Source organism: Rattus norvegicus, chromosome 4, assembly GCF_021556685.1.
Source record: "Rattus norvegicus strain SHRSP/BbbUtx chromosome 4, alternate assembly SHRSP_T2T, whole genome shotgun sequence".
In the NCBI taxonomy this organism is placed as follows: Eukaryota; Metazoa; Chordata; class Mammalia; order Rodentia; family Muridae; genus Rattus; species Rattus norvegicus.
The window spans coordinates 92,304,987-92,322,097 of record NC_141537.1 but is presented as its reverse complement, the minus strand read 5'-3'; the positions used below and the strand labels follow the sequence as shown (position 1 = coordinate 92,322,097).

The 17,111-nt window shown below is 34.6% G+C and overlaps 1 protein-coding gene and 1 pseudogene across 3 annotated transcripts in view; both read right to left on the bottom strand.

Moving 5' to 3' along the window:
* Nucleotides 1-17,111, bottom strand: part of Ccser1 (coiled-coil serine-rich protein 1) — a 1,234,532-nt gene that overhangs the window by 76,602 nt on the left and 1,140,819 nt on the right.
* On the bottom strand, nucleotides 4,760-5,462 carry LOC108350839 (high mobility group protein B1-like; annotated as a pseudogene). Its single transcript, XR_015686016.1, has one exon. The product of XR_015686016.1 is annotated as a high mobility group protein B1-like, transcript variant X2 (transcript).

Genomic DNA, 17,111 nt, shown 5'->3' with positions numbered 1-17,111 from the left:
GTGGAAGCAGTAAGAGTTAGAGCATTGCCCTCAGACTAGCCATGCCCCATGGCTGAGTGGATCTTCTATTAAGACCACCAAGATATTACCACATCCCCTCAAGGCTAGTCTTTTTCATCTAATTTATGCATTATTTGCTGTAATGAAAGTTTCTTTTGAAATTATTGACTGATTATTCGACAAAAGACACTCATTTTTCCTGATCTCAACTTACTCTGGGTCTTACTCACCCTGATCACTTATAGTCTTTGACTTAAAGTTCTGGATGTGTAATTCTTCCTTTCACTCTAGTGTTCAGAGGGCACCTTCACTATCAAAGACCATAAATCACAGGTTACTATGATATGATATGAGTACTACAACAACTATTATAGTAGTATATTAGTAATAAATATTTTGAGCTTTGTCAGAATTACTGAAAGGAAGGTAAATAATATGTACAGTAAGAAATACTTTTTATAGTGAGGTAACAGCTAACCTTCAATTCATAAGAGAAATAAAATATCTGGGAAAAACAGAACATAGCTTATCAATATACATATATATATTTCTCTATAATATATTATAAAGATACATATATATATGTATATATATATATTCACATTTTGGGGAGAAGGAAGAACTACAAATGGTGTATATTGAAAAAGTATTAACATGAAAATGAGAAATAATGTGTGTAGGAGTCAAGAGAACATTACACTAAAAATCAGATTAGGAAGATTCCAGAGGAAGATTCTACCTTATTCAATTAAAGAGAACTATGCATTGTTGAAGCCTCGGAAACACTGGAGCTGAAATTATAGGAACTTACAAGCTATCTGGGTGCTGGAAACTGAACTGATCTTCTGCAAGAACTGTCTACTTTCAAACATCAAACCCTCCTATATTTCTAATTATTGTGGCTTTGAAAAGTATATTGTTTTCTAAGCATTAATTATGCACCTTCCTCATGAAAATGATGGTTGTAATCTGCCTTACACATTACTATGCTGTTATCTCCTATTTCTTGAAGATGTGTTTCATGTCCTTCTAAAACATTCAGCATAGTCCTATAAATTTATAATCCAAATATTCAGTGTATTTTTAATTTAATTCATAAAATGAATTAAAATAATTTTATGTTCCAGAAAGACTGCAGACTTTGGACAATTGTCAATATTATTCCACAACTTTCACTTGCATAATTTTGTCTTTCAAAGAAAGCATATTTCTGAAGTAGGGTGTTTATTATTTCTTATTTTCAATACTGTAAATGTTGACCCAAGTCCTCTTCAGAATGATTTTTTATCATTTTTCATCATCTTTCTATACTAATTTTGATGATACCTTAAAGAGAAATATTGAATTTAGGTTTGACTTTTCTTGTCAAAAAAACATGAAAATATTGCTGACTATGCATTACATGTTACTACATTAGACATTATAAAAAGCCTTCATGCAATGCTAGACTTGTGGGTGATTCTCTAGAACACATTTCATCCATCACTCTTACACTTAAGTCTAAATGATTGTGTAATTATTTTTGTACCTAAACCACAGTCTTCATTTGCTCTTTATTAAATTTAGCTCGTGTTTTCATATGGAGACTTACAATATGTCTTAGCAAAAAAATAGGTTTGTATTTTATTTGTGTTAAAGTTTGGACTTTCATGAATTATAAACAATAGGACTAAAGTTTCTTCTGACACTCAGTCCTAGATTTCCTGGCCTTCCTATTGAGTCAAAATTAAATGTAGGGTCACATTCAGGAAAGATACATAAAATTTTACCTCAGAATAGGCAGGTTCTTTAGCGTATGCTCATTAGCAAAGCTTTTTCCATCTGTTTGATATCAAGTGTACCTCAAAGTTAGTCTTATAATTTTCAATATGACGTCCTGATTCAATATGTAAATTCTTACTGTTACAACGCTTCAAAGGACTTCTAATGGGAAAAACTAATCAGAGCGTTCAAACATGCCAGTCCTCTGTGAAGCCAGCTCTGCAGGAGGGTTTCTGTCATGACAACTAGTTAAGCATTCTACTCTATAAATCCCTGATATCTAGGCATAGTTATATTATGGTTACATGGCTATCAAGTCAATCCACGCATTTGGGTGTAGGACATTATTGTTGAAAGAATATTAATGGTAGCCAACTCATAGCATTTTTGTAAGAAAAAATAGCAATGTGACACATACAAATGCTTCTGATAATTGATATTAGTTTCAATTGTCTAGAGAATGAATTGATATGGCTGTGTATGTTATTTTCTTAGAGTAATATAATATTTACTCATTTGTAATTTACTCAGGACCTATTCCTAGCAGCTTGATTCATGTGCTCACTAGATCTCACAAAATTTGGGCATTGAAAGAATACGATTCAATAATGTCTAGCCATTCAAATATTTGCTTCCCATAATAAGAGGGGTTCTTTTCTTTTAAGATTTTTGTATTTTTCCTGAAAGAATTGTTCATATACATGCATGTATAGGTACCACATATGTGCCTGGTACCTGAGGATATCTGTAAATCATGTCCAAAAGACCTGAGGTGGCTTCTAAATGTAATAAGGAGATGGAGAGAAGGCTCAGTGCTTAGAGCACTTCTTTGAATAGATCCAAGTTGAGTTTCCCACATAACACATTCTACAACTTAGTTTGCTCAAAAATGCTCTTTTGCCCATTTGTTGACCATTCCAGAACCACTTGTCTTCCAGATCCCACTGACCTGCCTGCTCTCTCTTCCTCAATGCATCCAGTTTGTTGTTAATTTTGCATTTTTTTCTGCAATGTTTCTGAGGTATATTTATTTGTTCTTTATCAGTAAACAACATTCGGCTGCATAGATCCATCACATTTTTTCTTTACATCTGTAGTTTCAGAGATGTGGAATATATCCAAATCTTGGTTATCATGGTAGTCTTTGCTGTGAGTGTTTTACAAAATACCTGTGCAAACATATGTTTTAAACTCTCAAGGCAGATAGGGGTGAAAATCATGAGTTGTATGGGAAGTTTGTATGCAACTATATTCTATATTCTATAATAAACTCTCATATGTTTTCCCCAAACTGTTAAAATATATAACCATGTCACCAGTAATGTGAAAGTGATTTGCTTTCCCTAAAGCTTGGCAAAATTCAGTATTGTCACTTGTTCGATAATAGCCATTTCTGAAGTGTCCCTTTGTACTTTAAACTTGCCTTTTTCTGGTGTTTAGCATTGTCTGTTTGTAATGCTCACTTAAATACTTGGGCAGATTGTTCCACAATTCAAAACTTTGTCTCATCAGACCTTTTTAAGAGCTGCTTCACAACCTCAATTGCTTTAAAACCATCATAATAATTTATAGATATTATATAAAATTGATTATTAAAATCATGCACATAAAATGTTATAAACATAACCAGCACAAATATCTATACAATGAAAATAACTTACATGTAATTGGGATACTCATTCAGAATGGAAACTGTTAAATTTCATGCTAAGTGATCTCTTTCAGTATTGAACATGTTACCTGTTTATCCATCAGCAATAGCAAAATACTTTATTAGCAAACATTGCAATCCACATAGTTGCTCATCAACAAATGAATATAGAGTAGAAAGGTAGTATATGTAAATATGTATTGTGTGTATATATATAATATATATATCAAATGTTTTTTTTAGACCTCTGCAATTATTAGTTTATTCGTATCATCCAGGACTCATGTTCAGTATTCCTCCTCAAATTACAATCCGTATTTAGATAGAAGGGCAAAGGGATTACAGCCAGCTTCTCATGATAGCCTTCGCTGGGACTAAGGTCAACAAATAGTACAGCAGTCTTGTATTTTAAGCTCACGCTTTTGGGGATACATTCTCAGGTCTTTAGTAGGGGAAACTGCAAAATACACCTGTCATTACACAGTAATGGCAGTTAAAGGAGTCCTCAGGTAAGGAGCAGAACATACTTTTCTATTAGTCCTTCAAGGACAGACTTTCAGACTGTTTGATTCTAATAATCCCATGGTGTGACAGAATTGATCACTCCTTGCTTTGCTAAGTAGAGTATCTCTTATCCAACTGATGACAATTTTGGAGAATTCTTCAACTGTGGATGAACATGTTACCCCTACCACAATATGCAGGGTGCGTGGACAAAAGATTTTTTCCAGCTAACTAAATGAAGATACACACTAATAATCCATGTGACCCAAATTGGGCAAAAGCAAAAGACTAGCTTCCCCTTGAGGAGAAAACTTTCAGACCTATGAAAAGGACAACGTACTAATAAAAAAAAATGTATTTACTTAGAAGCATTCAGAATGTCAACAAAACAGCCGCCATTTTTTTGCAATTACAGAGTGGTATTCAGTTAACAGAACAACAATTACCTTCATATAAGCTGCATCAGAGACAACTGAAGATGAAAAAAAAAAAAAGAAAACCAAAAGAAAAACACAAAACAAAAACAAAAAAAGAAAGAAACCAAAAACCAAACTACTGTCCCCATATATAACTAATTTGTGCTGTGTACCAACAAGAACCTGCTTTAATTTCCATGCCAATTTACAACCCCCAGACTGTACCAGGCAAGGTTAGTGGCTATTGAAAATACCACCAGGACAGGGCGAGCTAAAGACACATTCGGTAGTGTGTTAACTATACAAAAAAAAAAAAAAAAAGACAGTGTACAGTTTAAAAACAAATCTTACACAGCCTTACATTTCAATTTTTTTCTTTAAAAGGAGTGAGTTGTGTACGGGGGGGGGGTGTTAAATGCTTTATAGACAAGAAAAAAAACTGCGCTAGAACCAACTTATTCATCATCATCTTCTTCTTCATCTTCGTCTTCGTTTTCTTCCTCCTCTTCCTCCTCATCTTCATCCTCCTCATCGTCTTCCTCTTCCTTCTTTTTCTTGCTCTTCTCAGCCTTGACCACCCCCTTTTTCGCTGCATCAGGTTTTCCTTTAGCTCTGTAGGCAGCAATATCCTTCTCATACTTCTCCTTCAGCTTGGCGGCCTTCTTCTCACAGGGCTGCTTGTCATCCACGGCAGTGTTGGTCCACATCTCTCCTAGTTTCTTCGCAACATCACCAATGGATAAGCCAGGATGCTCGCCTTTGATTTTTGGGCGGTACTCAGAACAGAACAAGAAGAAGGCTGATGGAGGCCTCTTGAGGGCATTGGGGTCCTTGAACTTCTTTTTGGTCTCCCCTTTGGGGGGGATGTAGGTTTTCATTTCTCTTTCATAACGAGCCTTGTCAGCCTTTGCCATATCTTCAAATTTCCCCTTTTCTTTAGCAGACATGGTCTTCCATCTCTCAGAGCACTTCTTGGAGAACTCTGAGAAGTTGACAGAAGCATTCAGGTGCTTTTTCTTGTGCTCCTCCCGGCAGGTTTGCACAAAGAATGCATGTGAGGACATTTTGCCTCTCGGCTTCTTAGGATATCCTTTGCCCATGATTTAGTTGATTTTAGTTGAGAGGCACAGAGTCGCCCAGTGCCCGTTCCGGCGCTCGCTTGCCCCGGCGCTGTCTCTATGGAGCTCGATGTACTGCAATGGTTGTGAGAGCGGGAGCCAGACGCCATATCAAATGTTTTTAACTATATTTGTTCTTATCAGATTCTATGATTAAAACAAAAACACCTCATACCCAGGAATATTTGTGATATTTTTAAAATTATTCTTAAAATGACTGGGAAGGTTTATGTCTGCACAAACCTTATGTCTGTGCTTCATCAAGCCTAAACGGTTCTATCTTCATTTAAATATGATTTCAATTATAGAAATGATTTATTATTTCTAATTATTTTCTTATACACCACTATAGTGTGTATGAACATTGAAATATGCAAATCTTTCTTATACAAGTTTCTTAAGGATGGTGATTATAATATACAATTTATTTCTACAAGGTTCATTGGCATATTAATATTCTAAATTTTGCAAATTATTCAGTGACATATATCTCAGAGGTACAGACAATAGTGATCCCTCTTTATGGCTTTAAAACATTGTCAATGAACACAATTCAAAACTATATATAACAGAACAGATCTTTCCATTTACAAAAGTCTACCAATTTAGTTACTATTTGAAACACTTGAATTCAGAGAAGAAAAATCTTTTTTATTCTTATTTTACTACAAACAAAAAGCAACAAGAAGTAATATTAGTAATAAGAAGAAGATGGGTTCACATTTGAAGGAAAAAAATCAGTGGGTGAGGACTGATTGGCAACTGAGAAAGTTGTTGGTGAAAGAAGTTTTTCTTTTTAAGATTTGTCCTATATAAATAATAATAGTAATAATACCTGCTTCTAGTCAGTATTTGGGAAGGTGAAATGAACTATAGCAGCTGGCTCATAGCAAACACTCGATGCTTATCTATGTTACTACTGACTATACTGTTAATATATACCTAAACAATTTTATGTAATTATATTTGTTTTTCAATTTTTTATGTTTTGTGCTGATATATAAATATTTTAAGTAATCATGGCAATAAGAAGCAAAATTAAGAGGCCAAGTCTCCCAAACAAATAAAGAGAACTTACATGAGGAGACTTCATTATATTTGTCACGCCCTTTGAAAGAGAAATAAACTACTTTGAAAACTTGTCAGTTTTATCATGGATCTTCTGAACTTCCTTTTGACTAATATCCACTTATATACAGGGAAGGCGAGGTGATAGGGGAATTGTGGAGGGGAAACTGGGAAGGGGGACAACATTTGAAAAGTAAATAATTAAAAAAACAATAAGAAAGAAAAAATGAAAAATTTCAGGCAACTTAGGAACTGTTATATGAATATGGAAGTCACATTTTTGAGTTGTAAACTTTCTGGGAGCTTGCCGGCATCCAGAGATCATGAGATGAATTTGATAGTTTTGGTCACTGCTCTGTACTATTTTACAGAGCTACCTTTAATCCTGAAGAATGTGAAGCCATTTATCAAATACAGATACACATCAAGATTACCAACTTGGACTATATATATGCAATTAATAGTTCTGTCCAAAGCACATCTTTAAAGTTTAGTAGCTATCCATATATATATATATATATATATATATATATATATATATGTGTGTGTGTGTGTGTGTGTGTATTGTGTATGTGTGTGTATATGTATGTATGTGTATATGTATATATATAGCTTAATGTATACTATTTTCTTTTCATTATAAAGAATTACAAAGGATATTATATACCATATATATAGTAGAGAATTGATATTTAAAGTATAAAAAGAACTCAGAAAACAAAGAGAAAAGGAATAAATATGATCCATTGAAAATGAGCAAATGGTTCACAAAATCTCATAAAAGGATGAATAAAAGGACAGATAAATAGCATAAGCTTATAATTCAGTGCAGATAGCATTCATGGAAAGTTAATTTAAATTAATTTGAGATTAATTTTATCTTAATCAGTATGGTTTAGATCAAGAAAACAATGAGTGGTTAAGGGATGGAGAAGGACCTTAATTTATTGTTGATGGGTTTGCTGATAGATGTTTCAAGTAAAACATAAGTATGTATTATGCAAGCAACATTAAATGAACTTATGAAGCTCTTTCTCTCTCTGTCTCTGTCTCTATCCCTGTCTGACTCTGTCTCTCTGTCTCTCTCTGTCTCTATGTGTGCATGTGTGTGTGTGTGTGTATGTGTGCGTGTGTGCACATGTATGACAATAATGAAGAACAAGTCATGAATTTGAGAGGTTTAGAAGTGAAGAGAGATATATTTTTATGTTCTGATTTATCCTCATGTGTTCAGATATAATAACCATATTATCCAGTGGTAAGAAACACTACAGACCACTAACCCTTCCTTGAGAGGTAGGCACACAGAGACAATCCTTATGCTTTTATTTCAACTTCTCTCTGGATCTAAAACCATTTTAAAAATAAAATCAGTTACTTTACAGTGAAAAGAAATTTGTATACATTAAGCTCTGTTGAGACAACGAAGGGCAAGAGGAGCACTGGTCTGCTCTGCCTGTCTGAAGAAACCAACTCACCATGGACAAAGGAGGTCCAGAAAAGCCTAGGAAGGGAATGTCATTATATGAATCTGTGCAAACTTGCCTGGTGGAGCACAATAGGCACCTGGATGCTTCAGCTGAGCTCAGTGTTCCAAGAGCTAAGGTAAGGAATTGTGCTTGCTAAAGACAAAGGAATATATGGCGAAGGAAGAGAGTCATAAAAAATGAAGTCCTAGACTCCTCCCAAAGGGGGAAAGATGTCTGCTGATTCCATTGTACCCAGTGATTTCCTGCTCATACATTAATGCTGCTACAAGAAATTAGAGAAGATACAGAAAAGCTACTGCAGAGAACAAACAACCATAGGAAAGGAAGGCTGCTTAGCTCAATTTGGAGGAGATGAGGATGTTGCTGCTTACAGAGCTAAAGGGAAAGGCTGATGCAGCAAAAGGGGAGTGGCCAAGGCTGAAAATGTCAAGAGGAAGAAAGATTAGGAAGATGACCCAGAGGAAGAGGATGAGGCAGAGAAGGATGGTGAAATTAAGCACAATGCGTGAGTTCTTCCTAGCACTAATTCTCCTGGACTATAATCAAACAAACAAACAAAAAATAAAAAAAACAGCTTAAATATAAGGAAGTGTAAGAATTATTTTTAGCCATAGAGTCTGTTTTTGTGAAGTTAACAGATTAGCAAATGCATTGTTAGATAGCCCTGTCCTGGCAGTATTTTCAATAACTGCTAACCTCATTAGATATAGCAAAGGGTTGTAAATTAGTATGGAAATTTAAACCAGGTCCCTGTTGGTGCACAGTACAAATTTGTTAAATATGAGGATGGCTATTTACATCTATAGTTGTTTTGGTACAGCTTATGTGAAAATATTAATTGTTCTGCTATCTGAACACCACTCAGTACTGAAAAAATAAACAGTTGTTCTGTTGACATTTGAATCCTTTGAAGTAACATAATTGTATTAAAAATGGACCACTTACATAGAATTTAAAGGTACATAATAATTATACAATATACAGGAACAAATACTAATGCTCTGTATTTGTTGATACAAACATCTAATCCTTTCAACAGAAAATTTAGAGAATCTAAATTGTTTTCACCTATCCATAAAATCCTGTGATTCAGAACAGCTTTTGATCAAAGTATTTCATTCTTGGGTCTAAGCCTGGAGCAACCTGTCCAAGTGTATAATACATACATGGGTGTAACCCCTAACACTGAGGTACTAGATATACTTTGATGGGATAACAGTACTGGAGGTAACATAGTATTGGAGGTAGACAAGAAAAGGACAGTACAAGCAACAATGTTCTCAGTATGTACAATGCATATATATTGTATCAATGGCATAAGTATCTTGGGGCATGTAACTGGATGATGAGGGTTTGCATATGAAGGAATAAGATAAATGGTGAGTCATGAGGAGAGTATGACAGAAACTAGGGAACATTGTGGGAATATGACTGCAGCTGTAAAACTGAATTCCTCAATGAACTCCTTTCGCCTCAATAGATGGTTAAGTTGGTAAAATGCCTGCCTCCTAAGCACGAAAACTTGAGTTTGGATTCCCAGTACTAACCTAAAATCTGGGTATTGTGGGTCTGCAATATCAACACTGGGGATATGAAAACAAGAGTATGTCTGCAGCTGCCTTTCCAGGGAACTTACCTGGATGGGTGAGCACTAAGCTGAACAAGAGCATTATCAAACACTGTGATGAAAAAATGACGAGGAAAGATATGCCTGGCCTCCACATGCACACATGTGCATGCACCTGTGCACACATATGCAATTAGTCACGTGAATACTTACAGATTTATGCAGCAGGCCTATATTAAAAAAGTAAATCGATTAACTCATTTAATATTCTTAATTAATATACTTATTACTTTGTAGTTATTTAAATTAGAGAAAGAGAAGATAGAAAAACATGTTCTCTCAAGGTCACTAAAACAATACTAAAGGAGTAGTGAGAACTCTGAGATACTGTGAGAAGAATGTCCTGTCACCTGCATGCTATTTTCTCTCATTAGCATAAATGTAAGAGGAAATGGTCTGGAATAAAAGTATGCAGTTGCCCTAGAGGGACAATAAACAGTGTAAAACAACTTTGCATTTTCTTTGTAATGACCCACTGAATTGTTTTACAGCAAAGATATAGTGGAGATGAAATAGCTAGATTTTTTTTCTGATTTTCCTAAGTTTTATTTTAACTCTATTATACAGTAGGAACAGATTTCCCATTTTGAATTTAACAATGAGCATAAGTGTGCCTGTCTCACTTTGACCTGGGATTGGTTGCATTTGTATATTCTGTACCTTCAGGCTTCAGGGTCCGGGTTAACGCACAGAAGGACTGGATTCTCGGTATATCCTTTGTTCACAATGTTGCTATGTAATGGCTGTGTTGCTTGGAGATGCACAGCTAATCACAGTATCCAGGGAATAAACTCTATTGCTCCACAATTAAATTACCTCTCCATGTCCAAAGAAGGGGCAGTGTCAGGGAACCACACTTCAAGAGGTAAAAGGAAAATTCAGTTCTCTGCAATTGGTACTCTATAAAATCTCAAGTGTTGTGCATTGCTTAATGGGTCCTTTACTCAACAATGATGTAAAGGTTGAAGAAATAATGAACCTCATGTGCCATCTTGTTCCTCTTATTAGGGCATATTGAAGAAACCATTCCTAATTTAAATTAACATTAATGAACATTCTCTTTACCTTTGGGAATACCAAGTATAGAAACTCCTTCAAATATCTTTCAATATAACAGCCTTATTGTCTTTATAAAGACAGAATTGCTTTTCACTTCATGACCAGATAATTAAATTATCTTTCTAATTTGACACAAAAAAGAAACAATACAGAGAAAAATATCTGATGAGAATACTGATATTTTATTTATGTTAAAATTTTATTTTTAATGTTTTCTAATGCTAGATTATTGTATTATTCCCTAAATTTATATTAAAATGTTAAAAGTATTGTTAAAATTATAAAGTTAAATATTAAATGTATAATAAGATTATTACTAACATATAGATGTAGAAGATTACCAAGTCAGGCAAAACTATTTCTAAACCAACTTTAATTTGCAAATACTGCTCTGTGATGTAGGTATTCTTGTTTTAAGCATAACTCATAGAATGTATTATGCCATCAAATAGGCTAAGAAACTTGATCAAGCAAGAACAGTGATAAGTGGAAATCTGGGACTGAAGCCCAAACGATTTAACTTCAGAGCTTGTGTTTTTAATTAATATAATATGTTGTCAGTAAGACCATCTGTGGTGCTTAAGTTTCATTCTCAGGAAAGAAAAATAGCTCTGAAAATGGCCACGGTGTAGACACAGATATGTTTAAGCAACTTCCTGATTATTCCCCAGAGAACATAATTCACGTAAGCCTCAAGTACCTTTAGTTTGTTTATGCTGAATATACATATATTTACATGTGTTTTGATGACCTAACACCAGCTTGTTTAGTGAAAACTTATACAAGTTCAACATTGATTATCAGTTAAAGTATTCAGGAAAAAAAATCCTCTCAAGGAACAGTATAATTAAACCATACTTTTGATGCATTATGGAATATATACCAAATAGTTTAATGTCAACTACACAGTGAACAATGCCTTCCTATATTTAAGTAAAAGATATACTTGTTACTTGGTGTATTGTGTTGTGAAAGACCGTTGTTGAAATGCAATAATCTAGCTTTGATCTTCATGCACTCAATCTGCATCTGTGGTAGGTCAATAATTCTGTTTTGCTTCATCTCATTCCATCAATTTCTGGATTCACACTTATTTTCCACAGGGAAAAATACAAAGAACGTTCTATGCCATTTGTACTGGAGGACCTTCAGAGGCTCTGATATTTGTATTAAACAGGGAGTGGAGGAAGTTGTAAATGATTCTTTGGATTTTTCAAGTAACACTGGGTAAGGTATGTGAACAAGAACTGGAAGGAAGTTGCATCTGCAGAGACTGACTGACCAGAGCTGCAGCACAGTGGGGAGATTGCAATGCTGATAGTCCAACAGCCAATCACAGCATCTTGTGCTAATTCTGCCTCTCTAGAACATCTATTACTTGCCCACCTCTGTATCAGAAATACTATCTTGTGACTAATAGATTTTCGAAAATGTGATTTATTAATTTAGCAGAATGCTAGCTACCACCAAATTAAGAGCAAAGAATATCATAAGATAGCAACTTGGGTTTCTAGAAAAGCTTCCCCTATTTTTCTGTACCTCCCTCTCTGATGTACCCACCACAGTATTTTATACTGTTCAAGATTCATGACTTTCTTTGTTCTGGAAACTGTAAAACTTCATGAAACCAATTCCACATTGGAACACAGAATTTATGGTAACCTAATTCTGTGTACCTGGGCCATAATTGCTCAAAGTGACTCCCAATTAAGCTATCTCTTGTTCCCTTTAAAATGGAAGCCTTTGTTTTTATTTTGGCAAATAAAATCCACTACACACCCTTTTAAACATACAAAATGTATAATACATTTTATTTCCAAATACTATTTGTTTACACCAAAGCTAAGTTTTGTTGGGGCTAAAATTCTTACATATTTATTAAAAGCATCATCATAATTAATCTTTAGTATCTTGAATTAGAGTTACTGAGAATTTATTGAAGTGATATAAAGAAGATAAAGGCTCTGGTCAAAATTTTAAGACCTTTTAAATTTTGCGATATTTTAGTAAATGAAAAAGATGTAAGAGTGAGAGTAAACCAATACTAATAAAATTAATGTTACACTAACATTCACATTCTCATTTATTGAACAAAATATTGATACTTAAACCAAAATATTTTAGATAAAAAATTTCAGGATAGTTTGGTCAAATACAAAATAATGAAACTTGTAACTAACTAACAGACTCAAAGATTGAGAAGAAAGCCAGAGTATTCTTATACAGACTGTTAGTTATGGTGTTTTAGGGAATCTTGAGTATCATTAAACATTTGTAGTAAGATACGGTTCATCGTATTCATAAGATACAGCTCTTCAGAGATCCATATAAATATTACTAAGAATAAATTAAATTTTAATGATTTATATTAATAATAAACACTGACAACTTATAAAAACTAAGGACAGCTGCTGAAGTTACTAACACTTTGCAGATGAATTTATAATCTTACTACTTCAGATGTTATTTCAAATATATACTATAATTTCTACCTTGCTCTGATCTCTACTTTTTTGTGATCTATTAATCATCCTTGAATTTATACAGTTCTTTATCTGATATCGTGATTTACATCTATAAATTTAGGCTGATGCAGAAGAAACACTATCTCAGTCTAAGCAGTGTGTGTGGGGGTTGGGAGTGGGTGATGTACAGTGAATTCCACAACATCTTGTGCTACTGTCTGAGAATATGTCTCAAAAATAATAATAATAAAAGAACAAGGGAGTAAAGGCTTTCTAGTTAATGTCCCCATCATAAGGCTGTTCCACTCCAGGGATACCAAGAAGTTTTTTGTTTGTATTTTTTTTTTTTTTTTTTTTGGTTCTCACTAGCTGAGAGACAGCCTAAGTTTGGTTGTTAAGTACATTTCTGAAATTTTGTTTCCGACCACCAGCTATTTTCATCCTACTATATTCATGCTTCCCATAATCCATGTGCAGTTACATTAAAATGTGTCTCAGTATTTACCCCCTCATGAATAATCTCAGACTACACCTAGGAACCTATCCTTACAACAGTGGAACTATTATATGTTGTTCATTGTGGTGAATTTATAATTTTTTTAATTTATAATTTTATTCTGTACAGAATCCTTTTACAATTTATTAATAATAGTCTATGTAATTAAATGTTGACATTTACCTATGAAAATCAGTTAATAGAATATTATTTTAATTTTTTATTATTGCAATGGTAGTCTTAACTTTGACACATTAAAACAAATCTAGAGTTTTGACTATTGATTGGCAGATATATGAAAGATTAATAGATAATAAAGCAGAGGAGTAATTTATAAGACTGTTTTGATTGTTAAAAAATTATTTCCATACCAGATAATATACAAAGCAATTTTCAGCATTGTTTTACTAATTCTACATTTTAATAAGGTACACAATCAACTTATTTGTTAAATACCTGTCTACTTCAACAAAATATTAGAAAATGTATACTTTGCACATTACATGATAACTTAGCCAGGTCCCCTTATGCAGTGTCAGAAGGAGCATATTTCTATGTGGTTGTGTGTAGAAATTGTTGGCATTGGATGTCAAATAAGTCAACTGATCTAATCATAAATATTTCAAGGTTGTCAGACAGTGGACCTTACCAGAAAAACCGGTAAGGTTGAGCAGGTTGGAAGCCTGAAACCTTGGAGAAGATGGCAGGAGCTTCAACTGCTTCTGACCAGGTCCCTGTCATGTGACCACACTCCCTACATAAGAATGTGACCTACTGTTTTCCATGATAATGAGGAATCTAGAGGCCCTAAGGGTTTAGTCAATAAGCCTCCCTTCCCAGACTTTCCTTCTTCCAAAAGTTATGTAATCTCTGGTCCACCTTGAGGAGGTGGTATGTACCTGTTTTCCACATTGAGCAATCAATAAACAGTTTGGAACCAAGGACTCTCTTCCACCAAGAACTGCCTTGGAGAGCACAGAAAAGGTCTTGGTCTACAGAGCGATTCTATCTAAGCCTCTGCTGAAGGCCCCTCTGTGCTCCCAGACAACTGCTGCTGAGCTAAGAACAGTTGCCAATGAGTTAAGCCAGACTTCCCCATGCACCCAGCTTCAGCCTCCCACACATTACACTGTTTTATCACCCCCTGAGCAATGGTGTATAGACACTTCACAGGATGCCAGCCACCGGCAGCTGAGTGAATGATAGATAAAGTCTAGTGCTCTGTACTTTGTCTGCCCAAGTAGCCATTCCCACACCCAACTGGCAGGGCAAAATGTGGAACTGCAAGACCTAAGATATTTCGATATAAGATTATTATATACATTTTTGGGATTTTTTTTCAGCATCAAAAAAAAGAAAAAGAAAAAAGAACTCTCGTTGGACTCACACCTGGGAGAAGATACTAAATGACAATCACGAAATGCAAGGAAAATTCTAAAGTTACAAAGTATTCACTTGAATTAATGTTTCACTTTTTTTGAAATAAAAAAAATAACTGAATTGAGAAAAGGTAGTAGAACTTTTCTCACAACACAAATGTTACTCAGAAATATGGCAACTGAGTATCATATTCTATGGCCAGGGAAGACCTTGGCATGCTGCCTAAAGATAATACTAAGTTACATGTCTTCTGAAGGAAAACTAACTTGATACTTTTTACTTAATGACTTTATTCTTAAAGAGCAATTATTTTTGTTTTTTCACATCTCAGGCCCTGGCTCCAGTCATTTGGTTAAGGGTTACATCATTGATATCTGCTTCTTGAACATAGTAATGTTTCTGAAATTTTGAAAGAAAACTAAGTGGAGAGAAACTTAAGTAATCCCACTAAAATCAGGGAGTAGACAAGGCTGCACACTCCCTACCTATTCAATATAGTACTTGAAATCCTAGCCAGAGCAATTGGACAACAAAAGGAGGTTAAAAAGACACAAATTGGAAAGAAAGACGTCAAAATACCACTATTTGAAGATAATAGGATAGTATACTTAAGTGATCCCAAAAGTTCCACCAGAGAACTCTTAAACCTGATAAACAACTTCAGCAAAGTGGCTAGATATAATATTACATCAAATCAGTAGCCTTCTTCTACTCAAAGGATAAACAGGCTAAGAAAGCAATTAGGGAAATGATCTTCACAATAGTCATAAACAATATGACTATTATGACATAATAATAATATACCTTGGTGTGACTCTAACCAAGTAAATGAAAAAAGATCTCTAAAACAAGTCCTTGAAGCCTCTAAAGAAAGATATCAAAGATCTCAGAAGATGGAAAGAGCTCCCGTGCTCATGGATTGGCAGGATTAATATTCTAAAAATGGCCATCTTGTCAAAAGCACCCTATGAATTTAATGCAATCCCCATCAAAATTCCAACTCAATTTTTCATAGACTGAGAAAGAGAAATTTGCAGATTCAGTTGGAATAACAAAAAACCCAGGATAAAGAAAACTATTGTCAACAATAAAAGAACATCTGGGGAAATCACCATCTATGACCTCAAGCTGTACTACAGAGCAATAGTCATAAAAACTGTATGGTATTGGTACAGAGACAGGCAGGTAGATCAATGGAATAGAATTGAAGATCCAGAAATGAACCCATACATCTATGGTCACTTGATCTTTTGACAAAGGAGCTAAAACCATCCAGTGGAAAAAGGACAGCATTTTCAACAAATGATGCTGGTTCAACTGGAGGCCAGCATATAGAAGAATGCAGATTGACCCATTTTTATCTCCTTGTGCAAAGCTCAAGTCCAAGTATATCAAGGACCTCCACATAAAACCAGAAACACTCAAAATAATAGAAGAGAAAGTGAGGAAGAGCCTTAAACACATGCACACAAGGGGAAATTTCATGAACAGAACACCAATGGCTTATGCTCTAAGATTAAAAATCGACAAAAGGGACCTCATAAAATTCTAAAGCTTCTGTAAGACAAAGGACAATGTCATTAGGACAAAACAGCAACCAACAGATTGGGAAAAGATCTTTACCAGTCCTACATCCAATACGGACTAATATCTGATTTATACAAAGAAATCAAGAAGTAAGACTCCAAAGCACTAAATAAACATATCAAAAATGGGATACAGAGCTAAACAAAGAAATTCTCAACTGAGGAATATTGAATGGCTGAGAAGCACCAAAAGAAATGTTGAACATCATTAATCAAAAGGGAAATGCAAATCAAACCAACCCTGACTATTTTAAATGTCTTCTATAAACATAGTCGAGCATGTGTCCTTGTTAAATTTTGGAGTATCTTTTGGGTGTATGCCCCGAAAGGGTATAGCTGGCTCCTCAGGAAGATATTATGTCCAATTTCCTGGGCAACCACCAGACTGATTTCCAGAGAGGTTGTACCAGCTTGCAATCCCACCAACAATAGAGGAATGCTCCTCTTTCTCCACATCCTCCCAGTATCTTCTATCACCTGAGTTTTTGTT